Raw genomic sequence first — 22,000 nt, 5'->3', positions numbered from 1 at the left:
ATAGTTGAAAAATTCCCTAATCTGGGGGAGGAAACACATCCAGATCCAGGAGGCAAAGAGAGATCCTAATAAGATTAACCCAAGGAGGTCCAAACCAAGATACACAGTAATTAAAATGGCAAAAAGTAGTGGTAAAGACAGAATTTTTGGAATAGCAAGAGGAAAGAAAATGGCTTCACACAAAGGAAAACCCGTAAGGTTATAAACCGATTTTTGAGCAGAAACTTTGCAGGCTAGAAGACAGTGACATGATATATTCAAAGCGGTGAAAGGAAAAAGCTTGCAACCAAGAATACTCCATCCAGCAACTTTATCATTTATAATACAAAGAGAGATAGAGAGTTTCCCAGACAAACAAAAGTTAAAAGAATTTATCACCACTAAACCAGCTTTACAAGAAATATTAAAGAGAATTCTTTCAGTGGAAAGGAAAGATCATTAGTAGGAGTAAGAAAAGTAGGATCCACAAAAGCACTAAATATTAATATATCTATAAAAATAGTCAAGGGACTCTCAAAATAGAAGGGTAAAAGGTATGACACCATATACCTAAAACATGGGGAGGAGAGGAGTAAAGATGGGTTCAAACATAAGCAACCATCAATTTGATAGACTGCCATATGCAGAAGATGTTATATATAAATGAAATAGTAACCACAAATCAAAAACCAATAATAGATATTAAAAAAAGGAAGGAATCCAAGTATATCACTAAAGAAAGTCAACCAACTATGAGATAATAGACGAGAGAAGCAACAAAACTACCAAAAAAACCATAAAACAAGTAAAAAAATTAAAAGTCATTAAGTACGTAATTATCAAAAATTACTTTAAATGCAAACAGAGGAAATTTTCCAATCAAAGGACATAGAGTAACTGAATGGATAAAAAAAAAATGAGACCAATGTATATGCTGCCTATAAGAGACTCATATCAGACCTAAAGACACACACAGATTGAAAGTGAAAGGATAAAAAAACATTTAACATGCAAATGGAAACAAAAAGAAAACTGGAGTAGCAATATTTATATCAGACAGAAGAGTCTTTAAAAGATGGACCATAGCAAGAGACAAAGAAGGGCACTTCATATTGATAAAGGGAAAAATCCAACAAGAGGATATAACAATTGTAAATATCCATGCATCCAACATGGGAGCATTAAATACATAAAGCAACTATTAATAAATATAAAGGAAGAAACTGACAGTAATACAACAATAGTAGGGGACTTTAACAATCCATTTACATCACTCGGTAGATTATCCAGATGGAAAATTAACAAGGAAACAATGACTCTGACACATTAGATCAAATGGACATAACAGATACACATATAATATTGCATCTAAAACAATTGAATGCACACTCTTTTCAGTGCATGTGAAACATTCTGCAAGGTGGAGCAGCTGTTAAGCCACAAGTCTCAATAAATTAAAAAAGATTGAACTCATATCATGCATCCTTTCTGAAAACAATATGAACTAGAAATCAATTATAAAAAAAAAATCTGAAAATCACACAAAAACATGGAGGCTAAGTAACATGCTACTACACAGTGAATGAGCCAACCAAGAAATCAAAGAAGAAATAAAAAAAAAAACATGGAGACAAATGAAAAGGAAAACACAAAATCTTTGGGTCCAAAATCTTTGAGATGCAGCAAAAGCAATTTTAAAAAGGAAGTTTATAGCAATACAGGCCTACCTCAAGAAGAAAAAAAATTTCGAATAAACAACCTAACCTTATACCTAAAGGACCTAGAAAAAGAACAAAGCCCAAAGCTAGTAGAAGAAAGGAAATAATGAAGAGTAGAGTGGAAATTATAGAAATAGAGACTTTAAAAAAAAGAGAGAGAGACCAGTGAAACCAGGAGCTAGTTCTTTAAAAAGATAAACAAAAAAGATAAGCAAAATTAATAAACCAGTCTCATCCAGAAAAAAGAGAGAGAGAGAAAGCACTCAAATAAAATCAGAAATGAAGGAGAAATAACAACTGACATCACAGAAATATAAAGGATTATAGGAGAATATTAGGAAAAATTATATGCCATCAAATTGGACAACCTGAGAAATGGATAAATTCCTAGAAACCTATAACCATCCAAAACTGAATCAAGAAGAGATAGAAAATTTGAAAAGACCAAGTACTAGCAAAAAAAATGGAATCAATAAAAAAAAAAAAAACTCCCAACAAACAAGTCCAGGACCAGATGGCCTCGCAGGTGAATTCTACCAAACATTTAAAAGAGTTAATAATTTATTTTCAAATTATTGCCAAAAACAGAAAAGGAAGGAAAATTTCCAAATTCATTCTTACAAGGCTAGCATTATCCCAATACCAAAAACAGACAAGACACTACCAAAAAAAAAAAAAGAAAAAAAAACTACAGGCCAGTATCTCTAATGAACATAGATGCAAAAATCCTCAACAAAATATTAGCAAACTGAATGCAGCAATACATTAAAATATATTATTCAGCATGATCAAGTAGGATTTATTCCAGGGATGCCACGGTGGTTTGATAATCACAAATCAATCAATGTGAAACATCACATTAATAAAAGAAAGGATAAAAACCTTATGATAATCTCAATAGATGCAGAAAAAGCATTTGACAAAGTCAACATCCTTTGATAATAAAAATTCCCAACAAAGTAGGGTTACAGAGAACATACCTCAACATAATAAAGGCCATATATGACAAGCCCACAGCTACCATCATATTCAATGGTGAAAGTGGAAAGGTTTTCCTCTAAGATCAGTAACAACACTAAGATGCCCATTCTCAACACTTCTATTCAATATAGTATTAGAAGTCCTAGCCACAGCAATTAGGTAAGAAAAAGAAAAAGGCATCCAAATCAGAAAGGAAGAAGTACTTAGTCCAATGATTAGATATTGAGGCCTAATAGCAACCTAGAGCTAAAGAATAGTTTCCTCTAAAGAATAGTTTCCATTAAAAAAAAAGCATGGAGGGGACCTTGGTGGCTCAGTCAATTAAGCATCCAACTCTGGGTTTCGGCTCAGGTCATGATCTCAGGGTCATGAGATTGAGCCCTGTGATGGGCTCCACACTCAGCAGGGAGTCTGCTTGAGATCCTTTCTCCCACCCTCTCCTCCCACTCTGTTCCTCCCCCTGCTCACTCGCAATCTCAGATGCTCTCTCTCTCTCTTTCTCTCTCTCTCTCAAATACATATGGAAGGAAAAAGAAGGAAAGAAAGGAAAAGCATTTGCTAAACACTCTAGACTCTGCCCTATAATTCTGCTAATACCCTAATAGTATTTGCCAAAGGCTCTGTAGTAAATCCCTCTATTCCACAGGCTCTTCAAGTATCATCAGATCTGCTAGGCCATAAAGCCTAAGAGGAAAAGAAGTTCTCATTGCAGCTTGGACTTGCAGCACAGCCTTCTTGTGCAGTCCCCATTCAAAATCCACAACCTACAGCTTATTCAGTAGGAGTTATCATAAATACTCAAATATATGGTGCCTCCAGAATCCAAAAAAGCCTACCCAGCATTGTGCCTCTTTTTGTTGGTTGGTCATACAAGATGCAGCAACTTGTCTTTTACCCTTGAGATGGTGTTTCAAAAATTTCACTGAGCTGGTGGGCCTCTGAATTTTCGTGGGGTTTATAACCCATTCTTTGTTTCTCAGATGTCTTACTAAGGCATCTAAAGAACTTGTTATTTCCTGCTCATCAGAGGCAATGAACATAATCTCAACCAATGTAGTGGAGAAATGTGAGGTTGTTTGAAATGTCAAGACAATCACTGTAATAGAAAGCAAGAAAATTAACATAGCCCTGAGGTAGGAAAGTATATTGTTGGTCCACCCAAAAGCAAACTACTTTTTGTGTGGTTCTTGCGAATTAATATGGAAGGAAAAAAGCATTTTCCAGGTCAATAGCTGCACAGCACACCAATGTTGATTTGTTTCAGTTAAAGGCACCACATATCAAGCAATAGCTGCAGTTGAAGTCAACACCTGATTAAATGCATGATATTCCACAGCCATTCTCCAAGATCCACCCCAATTCTACAGAGTCCAAAGAAGCAAATTAGGGATCTTATTTGTATCTTCAAACCTGCATCTTCTGAGTCTTTGATAGTGGCAATAATCCCTGCAATTTCTGCAGAGATGTAGTATTGCTTTTGTTTACCAGTCTGTCAGGAAGGGGAACTTCTACGGGCATCCATTTGATTCTTCCTATAATATCTTTACAAGTCAGAGAACCTTTGTAATGATTCTTCCAGCTGACAAATGTGTCCATTCAGTACATTCAGTAGCTTAGGAAAGAACCATAGGAGTCTGTGGATCTATTGAGCAGACAGTAATTCAAATTTAGGCCACAATTATAGAGACAAAGATATCACTTGACTACCATGAGCCCTACTTTGATGAGCGGACCATAACGACATTTTGGTTCCCTTGGATTTTGATTCAATTCAGACCCAGCACGTAACAATCTCTTCAAAGTCTCAGTATTTCCTTTTTCCTAGTGTTCATTCACTCTAGTAAAATGCTACAATTCCCTTCAGAGAAAGCTAGAGGAAGATTCACATTCTGAAAATTTTTCTGACATATTTTATAGCTCATAAATATGAGGGGTTTTTTGGTAGATGCATTGATGTCTACCATAAGTGCAAAAAGATAACAAAATGTTCATTTTCTTTCATTCAAAAAATATGTAGTGAGTGCCCACTGTGTACCAGGCCTTGTTAAAGTTGATGGATATAAAGAAATATCCTCAATGATCTTGCATTTTAGTAAGAAGAAAAATAATAAAATACTTCTGGTATTTTTAGATTATGATAGGTTTACCAAAAGGAATAAACAAGCTGATTTATTAGAGCTATCAAAGGGAGATCTGGGGGGAGTCACGTCAGGTAAAAGGGTTGGCAAAGGCCAATCTGAAAATGTAAAACTGAGGTTAAAATGTGAAGGAAGCAATGGAACCAAGTCATGACAAGAACTGAAAGAATAAGTTTCCAGGCAGAAAAAACAAGGGTCTCTCTCTCGGAGACCCTGAGTTCAGAAGTGCCTGGGTGCTTGAAGCACTGTGAGCCAAAATGGTGGTATGAGATGAGGTTAGAGAGACAAGCAGAGGCCAACAGGAGGTCCTTAGAAGCCAGATATTTGTGTAGTTATTTCTGCTATAATTAAGACGTGAATTTTTAAAAGATTTTATTTATTTACTTGAGAAACAGAGAAAGAGAAAGTACAAGCAGTGGAGGGACAGAGGGAAAAGCAGACTCCCTACTGAGCATGGAGCCTGATTTGGGGTTCAATCCCAGGACCCTGAGATCATGACCTGAGCCAAGGGCAGATGCTTAACTGACTGAGCCACACAGGAGCCCCAAAACATATACATTTCTAAAAACCACTCTGCTATGCCAAATCACACAACAAAAACCACACGTTTTAACGGAAAATACAGAGCTACAGGTAAAACACTTAAAAATTTTGTGGCACTTTAAAAACTGATTAAAACCTAATAAAACACATTTTTAATGATTAACAACATAAATACTACAATAACCTGAACCTATATACCTGAAGCTTGCTCATGGAAGTGGACATCAGAAGGGTTGCAGCTCTGAGCTCTGGGAGGCAGAAGGAGGGTTAAATGAAATCCAGTGGAAGGAGAAATACCTGATGGAGTGGCGGGGGGGAATGATGGCAGACGAGCAGAGGACTCTATCTCAGCCAGTCTTCTGAATCGTGCTGGATATACCAGACCATGCTGAACACCCACAAAATCAGCCTGAGACGCAGGAAGATACATCTGGATCTCTACAAACGAACATCTCCAGAGCTGAGTATTGAGGTACAAAGCGGGGAGCCATGAATCTGTGCAGATATCGGAAGATAAACGGAAGACGGAGGGAGCCGCCACGCTCGGGCGCCGGGCGCCGGGAAGCAGGAGCCACCTTCACTGGGGAGCGGGCCGGACTCATGGACCGGTAGCCATGGAGAAATCAGACAGAAACCAGACTGAAACCAGGAGCTCAGGAGCACATGCGCAAACCACGGGTGAACTGGGGGCGGCTGGCGGTGTTAGAAGCACAAAGGGCAGAGACATGATGGCCCTGGGAGTGAGGACTGGGAGGGCAGCTGTGGGGCACACAACCCGGGACACTGTGGGTTTTTAGCAGCACCAACAGAAACAGAGTGGCCAGGAGAGCTCAGTGAAGATCAGACTGTGATCTCTCTGTTCTGAGACAGAGGTTTGGATATGGTCATTGCTGCTCTGGCTCTCAGAAGAGTAACAGAAAGCCACCACGGAAAGCTGCCAGAGAACAAAAGCCCAGAAAAACCGGTTCACATTGTGCTCATCCCCACCACCCCCACAGGGGACGGGGCAACTCTACCCAAACAGGGTTGCCTGAGTATCAGCGCAACAGGCCCCTCTCCCCCAGAAGGCAGGCTAAAAAATCAATAAGCCCACATCCCTAAGGTCCCTATGAAACAAGTGCACCTTGCTTGGGTCCTGGTCAATAATTTGGTCTCTGGACATCCCTGCAACCACACCTCATCAGAATGACAAGAACAAGAAACCCCCAACAAAGGAAAGAAACAGAGACTGTGGCCTCTTCCACAGAACTAATGGATATGGATATAACCAAATTGCCAGAATGGATTTCAGAGTAAAAATGATCAAGATGATGTGTAGGCTTGAAAAAAATATTAACGAAAATATTGAGAATATAGACTCTCTAAGGGCGGAAATGAGAATGAATCTGGCAGATATTAAGACTGCTATGAATCAAATGCAGTCTAAGCTGGATGCTCTGACGGCCAGGGTAAACAAGGCAGAAGAACGAATTAGTGAGTTCAAAGATGAGATGATAGAAAAGAAGGAAAAAGAGGGAACATGGCTTAAAAAACTCCAATTTCAAGATATTAGACTACGGGAGATTACTGACTCAATGAAACATTCCAATGTCAGAACCATCGGCATCCCCGAGGGGGTGGAGAAAGAGAGAGGTCTAGAAGAGATATTTGAACAAATTGTAGCTGAGAACTTCCCTTAATCTGGCATAGGAAACAAGCATTTGTGTCCAAGAGGCAGAGAGGACCCCTCCCAAGATCAATGAGAACAGACCAACTCCACGTCACATAATAGTACAATTCTCAAATCTTAGATCCAAGGAAACAATCTTGAAAGCGGCCAGGGGGGGATAAACCTCATGTACGGAGGGAGGAATATCAAAATAACGTCAGACCTGTCTACAGAGCCCTGGCAGGCCAGGAAGGGTTGGGAGGGTACTTTCAAAGCTCTAACTGAGAAGAACATGCAGCCAAGGATTCTTTATCCAGCAAGGCTGTCATTCAGATTTGATGGAGAGACAAGGACCTTCTAAGACTGGCAGAAACTGAAAGAATATGTGACCACCAAGCCAGCCCTACAAGATATATTAAGGGGGGTTCTGTAAAAGTAAAAGACCCCAAGAGTGATACAGAACAGAAATTTACAATCTATAGAAACAAAGACTTCACAGGCAACATGACATCATTAAAATCATATCTCTCAATAATCACTCTCAATGTGAATGGCCTAAATGCTCGCATAAAACACCACAGGGTTGCAGATTGGATAAAAAGACATGACCCATCCATATGCTGTCTACGACAGACTCATTTTGAACCTAAAGATACATCCAGACTGAAAGTGAAGGGATGGAGAACCATTCTTAATGCCAACAGACCTCAAAAGAAAGCTGGGGTAGCAATTCTCATATCAGAGATTAGATTTTAAGCTAAAGACTGTAGTTAGAGATACAGAAGGACACTATATTATTCTTAAAGGGTGTATCCAACAAGAAGATCTAATAATTATAAATATCTATGCCTCCAACAGGGGAGCAGGTAGATACACAAGCCAACTCTTAACCAGAATAAAGAGACATATAGATAATAATACTTTAATAGTAGGGGACCTCAACACTCCACTCTCAGCAACAGACAGATCATCTAAGCAGCAAATCAACAAAGAAACAAGAGCTTTGAATGACATACCAGATGGACCTCATAGATATATTCAGAACACTGCACCCTAGAACAACAGAATACTCATTCTTTTCGAATGCAGGTGGAACTTTCTCCAGAATAGACCATATGCTGGGTCACAAAACAGGTCTCAAACGATACCAAAAGACTGAGATTATTCCCTACATTTTCTCAGACCACAACACTTTGAAACTGGAATCCAATCACAAGTTAAAAATTTGGAAGAAACTCAAACACTTGGAAACTAAGAAACATCCTGCTTAAGAATGATTGGGTAAACCAGGAAATTAAAGAAGAACTTTAGCAATTTACAGAAACCAATGAGAAAAAAAACACATTGGTTCAAAACCTATGGTACACTGCAAACGTGGTCCTAAGGCGAAAATACATAGCCATCCAAACCTCACTCAAAAGAATAGAACAATCTAAAATGCAGTCCTTATATCCTCACCTTAAGAAGCTGTTTGGAACAGAAGAATAGGTCTAACCCACACACAAGAAGGTAATTGATCAAGATTAGAGCAGAGATCAATGAATTAGAAACCAGGAACACAGTAGAGCAGATCAACAAAACTAGAAGTTGGCTCTTTGAAAGAATAAATATGATCAATAAGTCAATAGAGAAAGGACCCAAATTAATAAAATTTGAATGAAAGGGGAGAGGTCACCACCAACACCAAGGAAATAGAAACAATCATTAGAAAATATTATCAACAACTATATGCCAATAAATTAAACAACCCGGAAGAAATGGATGCCTTCCTGGAAACCTATAAACTACCAAGACTGAAACAGGAAGAAATTGATTATCTAAACAGACCAATTAATCATGAAGAGATGGAAGCAGTGATCAAAAACCTCCCAAAAAACAAGAGGCCAGGGCCTGATGGATTCCCCGGGGAATTCTACCAAACATTCAAAGAAGAAATAATACCTATTCTCCTGAAGCTGTTTCAAAAAATAGAAACAGAAGGAAAACTACCAAACTCATTCTATGAGGCCAGTTTTACCTTGATCCCCAAACCAGGCAAAGACCCCATCAAAAAGGAGAATTACAGACCAATATCTCTGATGAATATGGATGCCAAAATTCTCAACAAGATCCTAGATAATAGGATCCAACAGTACATTAAAAGGGTTATCCATTACGACCAAGGGGGATTCATCCCTGGGATGCAAGGGTAGCTCAACCTTCACAAATCGATCAGTGTGATAGATCACATTAATAAGAGAAGAGACAAGCACCATATGATCCTCTAGATGCAGAAAAAGCATTTGACCAAATACAGCATCCTTTCCTGATTAAAACCCTTCAGAGTGTAGGGATAGAGGGTACATTCCTCAATCTCATAAATAAAAGGGTTATCCAGCCTACAGCAAATATCATTCTCAATGGGGAAAAGCTGGAAGCCTTTCCCTTAAGATCAGGAACATGACAAGGATGCCTACTGTCACCATTATTGTTCAATATAGCACTAAAAGTCCTAGCAACAGCAACCAGAAAACAAAAAAGAACAAAAGGAATTCAAATTGGCAAAGAAGAAGTCAAACTCTCTCTCTTCACAGATGACATGATACTTTATATGGAAAACTCAAAAGATTCCACCCCCAAATTATTAGAACTCATACAACAATTCAGTAATGTGGTGGGATACAAAATCCATGCTCAGAAATCAGCTGCATTTCTATACATGAACAATGAGACTGAAGGAAGAGAAATTAGGGAATCAATTCCATTTACAATAGCACCAAAAACCATAAGATATCCCAGAATAAACTTAACCAGAGAGGTAAAGGCTCTATACTCTAGAAACTACAAATCACTCTTGAAAGACATTGAAGAAGACACAAAAGATGGAAAAATATTCCATGCTCATGGATTGGAAGAATTAAGGCATCACATTGCCCTATGCTACCCAGAGCAATCTACACTTTCAATGCCATCCCGATCAAAATACCAATGACGTTTTTCAAAGAGCTGGAACAAACAAACCTAAAATTTGTGTGGAACCAGAAAAGACCCCGAATCGCCAAGGAAATGTTGAAAAGGAAAAACAAAGCTGGGGGCATCACATTGCCTGATTTCAAGCTATACTACAGAACTGTGATCACAAAGACAGCATGGTACTGGCACAAAAACAGACACAAGGACCAATGGAATAGAATAAAGACTCCAGAAATGGACCCTAGAATCTATGGTCAACTAATCTTTGACAAAGCAGGAAAAAACATCCAGTGGAGAAAAGACAGTCTCTTCAATAAATGGTGCTGGGGAAATTGGACAGCTACATGCAAAAGAATGAAACTTGACCACTCTCTCACACCATACACAAAGATAAACTCCAAATGGATGAAAGACCTCGATGTGAGACAGGAATCCATCAAAATCCTAGAAGAGAACATAGGCTGTAACCTCTTCGACATCGGCCACAGCAACTTCTTTCATGACATGTCTCCAAAGGCAAGGGAAATAACAGAAAAAATGAACTTTTGTTACTTCATCAAGATAAAAAGCTTCTGCACAGCAAAGGAAACAGTCAACAAAACAAAGAGGCAACCCACGGAATGGGAGAAGATATTTGCAAATAAAACTACAGATAAAAGGCTGGTATCCAAGACCTACAAAGAACTTCTCAAACTCAATATGTGAGAAACAAATAAACAAATCATAAAATGGGCAGAAGATATGAACAGACACTTTTCCAATGAAGACATCCAAATGGCTAACAGACACATGAAAAAATGTTCAAAATCATTAGCCATCAGGGAAATTCAAATCAAAACCACATTGAGATACCACCTTATGCCAGTTAGAATGGCAAAAATTGACAAGGCAAGAAACAACAAATGTTGGAGAGGATGTGGAGAAAGGGGAACCCTCTTACACTGTTGGTGGGAATACAAGTTGGTACACCCACTCTGGAAAACAGGGTGGAGTTCCCTCAAAAAGTTAAAAATAGAGCTACCCTATAACCCAGCAATTGCACTACTGGGTGTTTACCCCAAAGAGACAGACGTAGTGAAGAGAAGGGCCATATGCACCCCAATGTTCATAGCAGCATTGTCACAACAAGTAAACTGTGGAAGGAGCTGAGATGCCCTTCAACAGATGAATGGATAAAGAAGATGTGGTCCATATATACAATGGAATATTACTCAGCCATCAGAAAGAACAACTACCCAACATCTGCAGCAACATGGACAGGACTGGAGGAGATTATGTTAAGTGAAATAAGTCAAGCAGAGAAAGACAATTATCATATGGTTTCACTCATTTGTGGAACATAAGGAATAGCAGGGAGATCGGTAGGAGAAGGAAGGGAAGAATGAAGGGGGGTAAACAGAAGGGGGAATGAACCATGAGAGACTATGAACTCAAACTGAGGGTTTCAGAGGGGAGGGGTGTGGGGGATGGGCTAGCCTGGTGATGGGTATTAAGGAGGGCATGTATTGCATGGAGCACTGGGTGTTATACGCAAACAATGAATCATGGAACACTACATCAAAAACTAATGATGTACTGTATGGTGACTAACATAACATAATAAAAAAAATTTTTTAAATAAAAAAATAAAAAATAAAAAGAATAACACCTGATGTGGACAGGTGTGGCCCATAACCCACATGAGGCAGCTGCACGGGGAGGGGGGAGGGGGTTGAGGTGTGTGCATGTGTGCTCCATTCACTGGGTGCAGTTTCTGCATCTGTCTGGTGTTTTTCAAACATTAGCATATGTGAAACTTCCTGTGCCCAAATAGATCTATCACTTTTTCAAAACAAGCATTTCAGCAGGACTATTTTATTATTAATTGTTGGAGAAGCCACTGGAAGGTTTTAAAATAGCAAAGTGCCATAATGTAATTGTGCTTTAAAAGATCACTTCAGCTGCTCTGTGGAGAACGATTATAGACCAGGATGAATGGTATTTACTGAGTTGGAAAATACTGAAAAAGGAGCAGGTTTCAAGTGAAAGGGTAGTGGGAATGATGGGTGGACAGGTGGATCTGCCTCCAACCTCACTGGAAAAGTCAGAGTAGAAATATAACCTGCATCTGTGGAGTAGTTAATGTAATAGGACTACTTGAGATAGTCTAGGTGGGTAGAAGGCCCAGGGCCTTTCTTATCACCACAAGCACGAATTAGAGATCCTAAGCAGTTCTACCTTTCTTATTCAGCTTGGACATATAGTCACACCAAAAAACAGGAAAAAAAGAGAAGGACACAGAAGGGGAGAAAAGTAAAGAGGGAAAGGAAAGAAAGAAGGAAATAAGGAAAGGAAGAAAGGAAGGAGGGAGGGAGGAAGGAAGAAAAGGAAGGAAGAAAGAAAAAGAGAGAGAAAGGGAAGGGAAGGAAGAAAGAAAACTATAAAATCCAGATCTCTGATGTACAATAGACTTTCTAGAATAAAGCTGCAGCAACAACATAATATTATTTACGTTAGCATGACTAATGGCAGGTGCGTTGCATTTTCAGACTGGGGTCTCTGCATCTTTTTTTTATAATAATTTTTTATTATATTACGTTAGTCACCATACAGTACATCCCTAGTTTTTGATGTAAAGTTCCATGGTTCATTACTTGTGTATAACACTTCTGCATCTAATCCGGAGGCTTCACTTCACCACACCCAGAACCACTTGAACTACTTGCTGGCTCTCCCCTTCCCATCTCAAAGGACAATCCAGACCTTGGCACTCTGGGGCAAGCTGAACTTTGGCATTCAGTATCAAGCCAAGCCCAGTTCCTTTTATCCCCAATTCTAGTCATTGGTCTCTATCTCTTATCTGTCCTATTTTAGGAACCTCCCTGATGACTGACCTAGCTCTCTAAAACAGGTGGTCCACCTAGCTACTACCATTAGATTCTCCTTCCCAGCTACTTTGCCACCTCAATTCAAGATTATAAAAAGAAGTCTCTACTACCTACATTCATCTTTCCCAACTTTTAATGACCACCTATTTCTAGACTCCATATCCATGGCCTGCATACACCTGCTGGGATACACAGTCTTCCCTTAATATGATACAGTCGCCCTACCTTACACCACTCGCAAAGATTACCTCAAAATGGATTAACTCAAAAAGACTTAAATGTAAGACTGAAAACCACAAAACTTCTAGATGAAAACGCAGAAGAATAAAAAGTGTTTTGACATAGGCCTTGGCAATGATATTTTGTATGTAACACCTAAAGCACAAGCAACAACATAAAAAATAAACATACGGGACTACATCAAACTAAAAAGCATCCGCATAGCAAAAGAAATGAACAGAATAAAAAGATAACATATGAAATGGGAAAAATATTTGCAAACCATATATCTGATAAGTGGTTAGTATCACCCAAGATATATGAAGAACTCATACGACTCGAGAGCAAAAAAAAAAAAAAAAATCTGATTAAAACACAAAGGATGTGAATAGACATTTTTCCAAAGAAGTTATACAAATAACCAACAGGTACATGAGAAGGTACTCAACACCACAGATCATTAGGGAGCCACAAATCAAACCAAAAGACAATAGAGGGGCGCCGGGGTGGCTCAGTCAGTTAAACACCTGCCTTAGGTTCAGGTCATGATCCCGGGGTCCTCGGGTCGAGCCCAGCTGAGAGCTCTCTGCTCAGTGGGGAATCTGCTTCTTCCTCACCTCCCTCCTCATGCTCTCTCTAGCTATCTCTCTCAAATAAATAAAATCTTAAAAAAAAAAGACGAGATAACAAATGCTGGTGAGGATGTGGAGAAAAGGGAACTCTTGTGCACCGTTGGTAGGATGGTAAATTGGTACAGTCACTATGGAAAATAGTATGGAGTTTCCTCAAAAAATTAAAAATAAAACTACATGATCCAGCAATTCCACTTCTGGCAATATATCCAAAGGAAATGAAAACACTATGTTGAAGAGATATCTGCACCCCCATGTTCATAGCAACATTATTTACAATAGCCAACACATAGAAATAATGTAAGTGTCCACTGATGGATGAATGGATAAAGAGGATTATTTCTACACACACACACACACACACACACACACATACACACACACACACAGAGGAATACTACTCAGCCATAAATAAGAATGAAATCTTGCCATTTGCGACAACATGGATGGACATAGAGGGTATCATGCTAAGTGAAATAAGTCAGACAAAGACAAATATCATATGATTTCACTTATATGTGTCATCTAAAAACAAACAAACAAAACAATACTAAAAAAAAAAAACCCCTCACAGATACAGAGAACAGATCAGGTTGATGGTTACTGGAGGAGAAGAGGGTTGGGGAGTGGACAAAATTCACTCTATGTGAATCTGTTGCTTCTATGTCTGGTGCCTGAAGTTCACAGGGCAGGCAGCTGGGAAGGGAAGATGAACATCAAGTGGGGTAAGCAAGGACAAACTAGAACCTGCTGTCAGAGTCTAAGATTTTAACCAACATTCAAGCTAAAAAGTTCGCCTTTTACTGCTCCATAAATCCTGGTGGAAACACTATATTCCAGGGTCAGAGAGAAAAAACTCTTTACTCACAGTACAGCAAGCAGCAGAAACATCATGCTTGTCTCAGTTCCTCTCGCCCCCAAGTCCCATGGGTGCAACGCAGAGGTACTCAGACACTGCACCTACCGGGAATTTGCATCACAGTTAAGAAACCCTGAGTTGAGAGATTCACCAAAGTAAGCACATACAGTAAGCAGTAAGCAAGTCTGTTCTTTATCCCAGAGTAAAATATTATCTAATACTCAAGGTTGCTCACAGTAAATAAACACAACCCTGAGAAGTGCCCAGGTAGGAAGAGACTTGTATTCTCGGCATACCCAGCAAGAACATCAAGGGACACTCAGAGACCATGGGGGATTGCCTCTTTCAACATTTTTGAGGCTGAGCTGGAACCCATTAGATGAACTTGAACCTGCCTTGGTCTTTCACTACCTCCAAGTCTTCAGCTTTGATGATAAATGTGTCCTCCAGGAGACACTGGTGCCTTTCATCATAAAGCTAACCATGCATTTGGCCCAGGAGTCAGGGAGGCTGAGGCAGGAGCTGCAGCTGATGCCAGCCCAGATGCTGACCTGTTGCAGACCAGATGAACCAGTGGACAAGTGACAACACACATGATCTGCAACAGCAGAGCATAAAAAGCAAGATACCTGTTGTCCCACTTTTGCCTTCCAAACCTTATACAAAATCTCTCTCCTGACTCATGCTAACCCAAAACCATACAGGAAAAGGAATTCTAGAACACACAATTTCAGATTAGCTAAATTAACCTAATACAATCTACACAGGCCATAGACAAATGGCCTCCATGTTATCTTCCTTCTGAGTCTGTTACGTCTCACGGTCCACCTTTGGGCAATTCCTATCATTCTTGTTTCATGGAGGAATGGCTGAGGATCAAAGGACAATTGAAACCACTAGCCATGTTATTTCAGGGGTCCCTAGGAGCACCCCCAGGTTCGGTGATTCTCTAGGAGGGCTCACAGGTCGCAGCATCGTCATAGTCACAGCTAAAAATTGATTATAGTGAAAGGATACAAAGCAAAATCAGCAAAGGAAAAGTATGGGAAGATGTGGAAAAAACAGGTACAAATGTCCAAGAGTCCTCTTCCAGTGAAGTCCCACAGAATGCATTTAATTATCCCAGCAATAAGTTTTATCAACACGTGAGGTATTGTGTGCCAGGGAAACTCATTAAGGGCTCACTGCTCTGGGTTCTTATGGGGGATTGGTCATGTAGGCACTCTCTGCCTAGCATATACCAAAATGCAGGCTCCCAGAAGGAAGGAGGTGTTCGACATAAACCACATTGGACAGTTTAGGCACAGTGAACAATTCTTATCATTTGTAGGCATGACAGGAACCCCTCAAAACCCAGGTTGCCAGAGGGTAACCAGAGGCCAGTCTTGCAAGCAGGCCTTTTTAAGGAGGGCAGTCTCAGTGCTACTATGTTAACTGCTTTCTGTGCGTATTTCTTGATACAACAATAATCATGACTCCATTACAACCAATGAATTGTTCTCTTTGAGTTTTGGAATATTACACTCCACTGGGGTTTTGGGGTTTTATTGTTCTTGTTGTATGTTTGTTTGTTTTTTTACTTGTAAAAAGGAAACACCTTTTCTACTCACATTTTCCATAAGGAAGATTTTTCTCTAAGCTCCCCTGTTAACTTCTCCCCTTTTCCCTTTACCCATACTGGTCTAGGAGAGGTAGAGTGAGTTAACTGATTGCTAGTTTAGGAAAAATAACTGGGCTTGCTTGGCTTGGACCACCCTAAATTGGCTTCAGGCTCATGATGCTTCTCTGAGGAGCATATCAAGGAATATGTCCGCTTCCTGGGGAGGCCTCCTCCATCCAATACTGCTGGTTTCTCTGCCTCATTCTGGGGTTCAATATTAGCAAACTCGTGATAGGTCTAGAGTCCTTATCTCAGCAACACAGGTAACTTTTGGGCCTCTTCTGCCTTATTTTTTGTTGTAATTTACTAACTTGATCAGAACCAAGTAGAGAAGAGGGTTTCTGTACGTTAGAATCCCCTGGGAGACCTCAACAAAGAGAAGGAAAGATTATTTTGAAAATGGTACACATTAGCTGTTAGAGTGGTATTTTTTTCCTTTCTTTATATCCTTAATCCTCAAAAATATGATCCTATTATCTTATAATCATGAAATATTATTTTCATAATAAGTAAATGAAAATTTTATGCTCAGAAAAAGTTCCTGGTGTCTTTAAAATCAGAGAGGAACTATAGCTAATCTTCAGTAAACAGGGCAAAAATCACAAGAATAACACTGAATACTCATTAAATCATAATCACATAAGATATAGGATATATGTGCTTAGATGGATAACTAAATTATAAAGCTTTATGCAGGATGCCTGGGTGGCTCAGTTGGTTAAGGGTCCAACTCTTGATTTTGACTCAGGTCATGATCTCAGGGTTGTGAGATCGAGCCCCACGTTGGGCTCCATGCTCAGCAGAGAGTCTGCTTGAGTTTCTCTCTCTCCCTCTCCCCGTACCCCTCCCCCCATTCTTGCATGCACACGCATGTGTTTTCTTTCTCTGAAATAAATAAATAAATCTTTAAAAAATAAAGTGTTATGTATCCTGAGGTTGAAGCAAATTTTGAAACATTTGTGCCTACCTTAGTTGCCTTGGAATTCCTGTTTACCTCGTTAAGCAAGAGATCTGAAAGCAAGAGGCCTTTGTAGAAATATGCTGTTTTCAATCAATTCATCTTTGTGATTTAATTTTGCAACCAAAAGTCCTCACTAACATCTTATTCAACACTTGTTATTCAGCTTAGCATTTTTACCTTGATATCAAGGTTTGATAAAGTTCTTTCTTTCAAGCAGGCAATTTTTCTGAGCTTTGAAACAAATGTTATTTCTTCATGTAGAACCATGTTTTATGAAAAGCATGTGTTATTAAATGTTAGAATCAGATTCATTGTGGCGAGGTGCTCAGGCTATGCGAACACAAGGGAATGGATCTTCCCCACCCTTTCCCATTATAGGTAAAGAAGTCTTACAGATAATGTTATGTGGAATCACCCAAAGCCCTTCCCCTCAATATTTTTCCTTCTCTCGGTTATATTTGCATTAGCTAAATATTGTATGATGCTATTACCTTAATAGAGCTAGCAACAGGGAAAACAAACTGCTTTCTTGTTGGGACTTTCATGCATAAACTGGCATCACACCCACTTCATACTCTCTCCATTTTCTTTTGCACTGACACAGAATGAAACAGAAGACGTACGTTGATCAGCACTCATGGTTACTATGAAAGAAACTAGCTTGTGCAGGGTTGATGTAGCTTTAGGCGGGGATGGATCAAATTGCTTAGAATGCTTCATCAGGAGTTCATCTTTCCCATCTCTCTGCTCTGCTCTTTTTTGTGTTGGCTTCATTCTCAGCAGGCTTTCTTCCATTCACTGGCAATGATAGCCACCAGCAGGTCCTGGTTTAAATGGTGGTCTCAGCATACAAATTCAGAGAAAAGATAAAAACCTGTTTTCCCCAGGATCCATATTAAAATTTAAAAAGGGTGTTGACTAACATTGCTTGGAAGTCATGTCTGGACTCCATCCTCAGCCAAGCTCACTGCCTGGCGGAAGGATTAAGTGTGGTCACAAAATATATAGTTCCTTAACATCACAGGCCAAGAAATAGAAAGAAATAGAAAATTACCATCACTTCAGAAGCTCCCAAACATTATAACCCCAATTATAACCTTCTTCCTCTTCCATAAGTAATGACCAACTTATCTTTTGTGATTATTTCTGTTGCTTTTTATTATAATTTTATAACCTAAGTATGTTACCAAAAATTTGATTTTAATTTTGTCTGTTTTTAAACTTTATATAAATTAAATCATACTTTATGTATTTTATGTCTTGATTTTTTCACTCAACGATATGTATGCCAGATTAATCCACATTATTGAATGTAGCTGGCGTTCATTTATTTTCATTGCTGTATAATAATCCATTGCATGATATATAAAAATTTAATATATCCATTCTACTCTATATAGACATATTGGTTATATCCAGTATATTTCTTGAATATTTTCTTTCTATAGTGGAATTATACTAACTCTAGAATTGTATATTCTACTTTCATCATTTAACATTGTAGTGTATTTTCTCTTGTGATTAGAAGTTATTTAGAAATATTATATCTAATTTCTATACCATATTTCATTATATGTATGTACTGTAATTTTTCAACCATCCCTCTAGGGTTCTCACTTAGATTGTTTCCAATTATTTGTTACTACAGGTAATGTTATGGTTAACATTTTACACATAAGAATTTTTATCTGTATTTCAAAGCATTTCCTTAGGTCATTTCCCCAAAATAGAAACACTATATCAAATAGTATAAATATTTTAAAGTGAAAGTTCTCTCCAGAAGGGTGGTATTAATCAGGAGTGAATGAGAGTGCATATTTCACCCCTCCTTCCAGCATTAAATATGTGCTCACGCTCTCATGCACACTTGCACTCTAACTTGTTCTCTCTCTCTCTGCCTCACTCCTTCCCTCCCTCCCTTCCTCCCTCCTACCCTCTCTCCCTTCCTTACTCTTTCCCTCTCTCCCTCAATCCCTCTAGCCCTACCTCCTTTCAATCTTCTTCAAGGGTTTTGATGCAAACTTTGTCCTAGAGCCTAGTCAAGTACAAAAAAAGGCTTATCATGTACAAGAAATGACTAAGTGAATTAGATCTTCAAAAAGAAAGAACATTAGACTTAGTAGTAATTAATAATAAATAAAAATTAAAATACCACTGTATTTTAAGAGGAGAGAAAAATAGAAGAGGAGAGGGGAATAAAGTTGTAGCAGAGACTGACCAGAAGCTCACCAAATACATTTCCTCTTCTGAGCACACAAGATTATATTAACTAGTCTTCATTATAGCTGGATCCATAACAGACTGTTAGCCACTGGAATGTGGAGATGGTGATGTATGTCACTAAAGCCTCCCACGCTCCATCCTGCCTCTTCTTTCCCCATCCATTGGCTGAATGGAGATAACTCCAAGGACATAGAGTAGCACCGAGTCACCAAATGGAAGAAGCCTTAATTCCAAAATGATCACATCGAATACCATCCACCCAGAAATACTCATATGGAAATGAGAAAGGAATGAATGTTATAGAGTTAAGTATCTGAGAGTAGTGGGTTTGTATGTTACAGCAGCTAGGATTATTTACCCTAACCATCACAAAATATTTGAGCAATAACTACATTCTAGTCACTTCGTTAAATGTGTTACTTATGTTTTCTTATTTAATCCTTATAGCAATTCTATACAGTAGGTCTTATTAATATCATCTTAAAGATAAGTGATTTGTCCAGGAAGAGTCAGAATTTAAATCTCTTTCCTCTGACAACAAAACCCATGCTCACTGCATTTTCTCATGCTGCCTCCTATAAGTATCTATGCAGGGACTCTATAAAATACATAGGTATTATGGTTTATTAATTCAACAAGCAGTCATTGGGTGCCCACTACAGACCAGGCTCTGTTTCTGGCACATACATCAGTGAGTCATGTTACATCTTTTCCAGATTATATCTCTCTTATAAATATATAATTGAAAATAAGTCATTTTTATATCTAGCTAATTTGATGCTAAATTGTACTTTTATATTTGAAGTATGAATGCCATATATTTTCACGCCTTAGGGAGAGGAAGATGAGGTGAGGACATAGAAGGGCAGGGATAGAGAGCACCCTTCTTGACAGCCTTGAGACTGTGCCCTACTTTCAGTTCCCATGAGGTACCCTGGAATGTGGCAAGGTCTTTGATATAGCAGCTGATGGGGACAATAGGGGATGGGGAATGTTCCAGAGATGCCCCTTCAAATCAACCACCTAGCAAACATTACAGCACTCTGTTAAATCACTATGGCATGTTCCAGACTTTCTGCCTGCCTTATAATAACTTACACAAATAGCAACCTTCCCTCTAAGGAGAAAATAATCTGTGAACATACACCTTAAAACTGCAAATTTACAAAGCAATGTCTATTATAAAAATAGTTTTAAAATCTTTCATTTATGTCCACCTTCAGTTAATCAGCAGCTGAACTGAATACCGTAGATGCTTCAAATGTGCCTCACAACACTAACGGACAGAAATTTCAATTCTGTCTTTTTCCTTTTTCCTAAATCAAGTTAAATATTAATTTAAATTCCCCATCTTTCATATTGATAAGAATTTCAAATTTCATCATGCTTTGTAAATTACTCCCCTTCCCTTGATATCACACAAGAACTGGCAGGGCTTACACAACACCAAAAATAAATAAATAAATAAATAAATAAATAAATAAATAAATAAATAAGTTTTAAGGACTTCCGTGGTGATCGGTTCATCCCAATTCTCCTGAATGATGCTGTTTAGGTGGTTCATTTGAAGGAGCAATTCCAGCACTTACCTAATCCCCACCCTCTACTGCCCTCCATTAGCTGTCCCACCAAAGGCCTTACTACATTCCAGGGCACCTCCCAGGACCCAGGAGGAGAGTACAAGCCCAATTCTGATCTGGCAAAGATCATAGCAGTGTTCCTTAAACTTTTTAAAAAATTACTGCGCCCCAGCACACAACGGATTTTCATAAGCTTTTTTTTCCCTAATGCCCACTGCCCATGAAATTTTAATGCCACAGATATGCCACTTATCTGTTCGTGTACTATGTGATATATCTGCACTTTAGACACAAAAAGAGTAATTATTTTTCAGCTCCCCAAAACCAATTTCTATCTTCTTAGCGATGATATTGCCCCTATTAAGGACGTATAGATTGTAGGATGTGAGAATTGGAGGGTGCCTGCGAACAGAGGAAAGTACAAAGTATCTCTGTTTTTCTTGCAGCAGCACAAGCAGGCAACAGCGGAGGAGATGGCGCCTAATGACAGACAATGTGTTAGGTCAGAGCACAGCTGGAGGCAGACTGAATGAACAGCAGGAAGGGCAACCAGGAGGACAAGGAAGTGGTGGAGAGGTGGCCCCCTCAGGGGACAAGCAGACAGCAGCTTGCAGCTAGGTTTCCAGGAGAAGGTAGTCAGGGTCCAGTGACACAGAAGGTCCACAGTAACAGGGAATCTGAGATGGTGATCGGGGCCCACTGACCATGATTATCTGGAAGGTGTGCTATGCTCTGGTTGACTCATGAGACTACCAACAGGAAAAGAGAAGTGGCCAAAACAAGACAAAGTTGCTAGAAACAGAAAGCAAGCAGAAGTGAAGTCCCAGGAATCTGGGGCATAAGGGGCAGGAGAAGTCATGTCTTCAGGACAAATCTGGGACCCAGAGATCAGAACTAGGACTCCTGTCCATAGCCCAGCAGGGCAGCTAGGATCATCCTGTGAGGTACAAAGGTGGTTTAAGTACTACAGTTGACACTTGAATGATGTGGGGGTTAGCAGTTCTGACCCCTGTGCAGTCAAAAATCACCATCTTAACTTT

The 22,000-nt window shown here is 39.1% G+C and overlaps 1 pseudogene; it reads right to left on the bottom strand.

The window, feature by feature from the left end:
* LOC100474252 overlaps positions 1 to 17,796 on the bottom strand; it is a 35,058-nt pseudogene extending 17,262 nt beyond the window's left edge.
* Positions 17,797 to 22,000: the final 4,204 nt, after the last annotated feature.

The sequence above is a fragment of the Ailuropoda melanoleuca genome, chromosome 5, assembly GCF_002007445.2.
Source record: "Ailuropoda melanoleuca isolate Jingjing chromosome 5, ASM200744v2, whole genome shotgun sequence".
NCBI lineage: Eukaryota > Metazoa > Chordata > Mammalia > Carnivora > Ursidae > Ailuropoda > Ailuropoda melanoleuca.
Note: the sequence above shows the minus strand (reverse complement) of the source record. Positions and strands in the feature narration are given on the sequence as shown.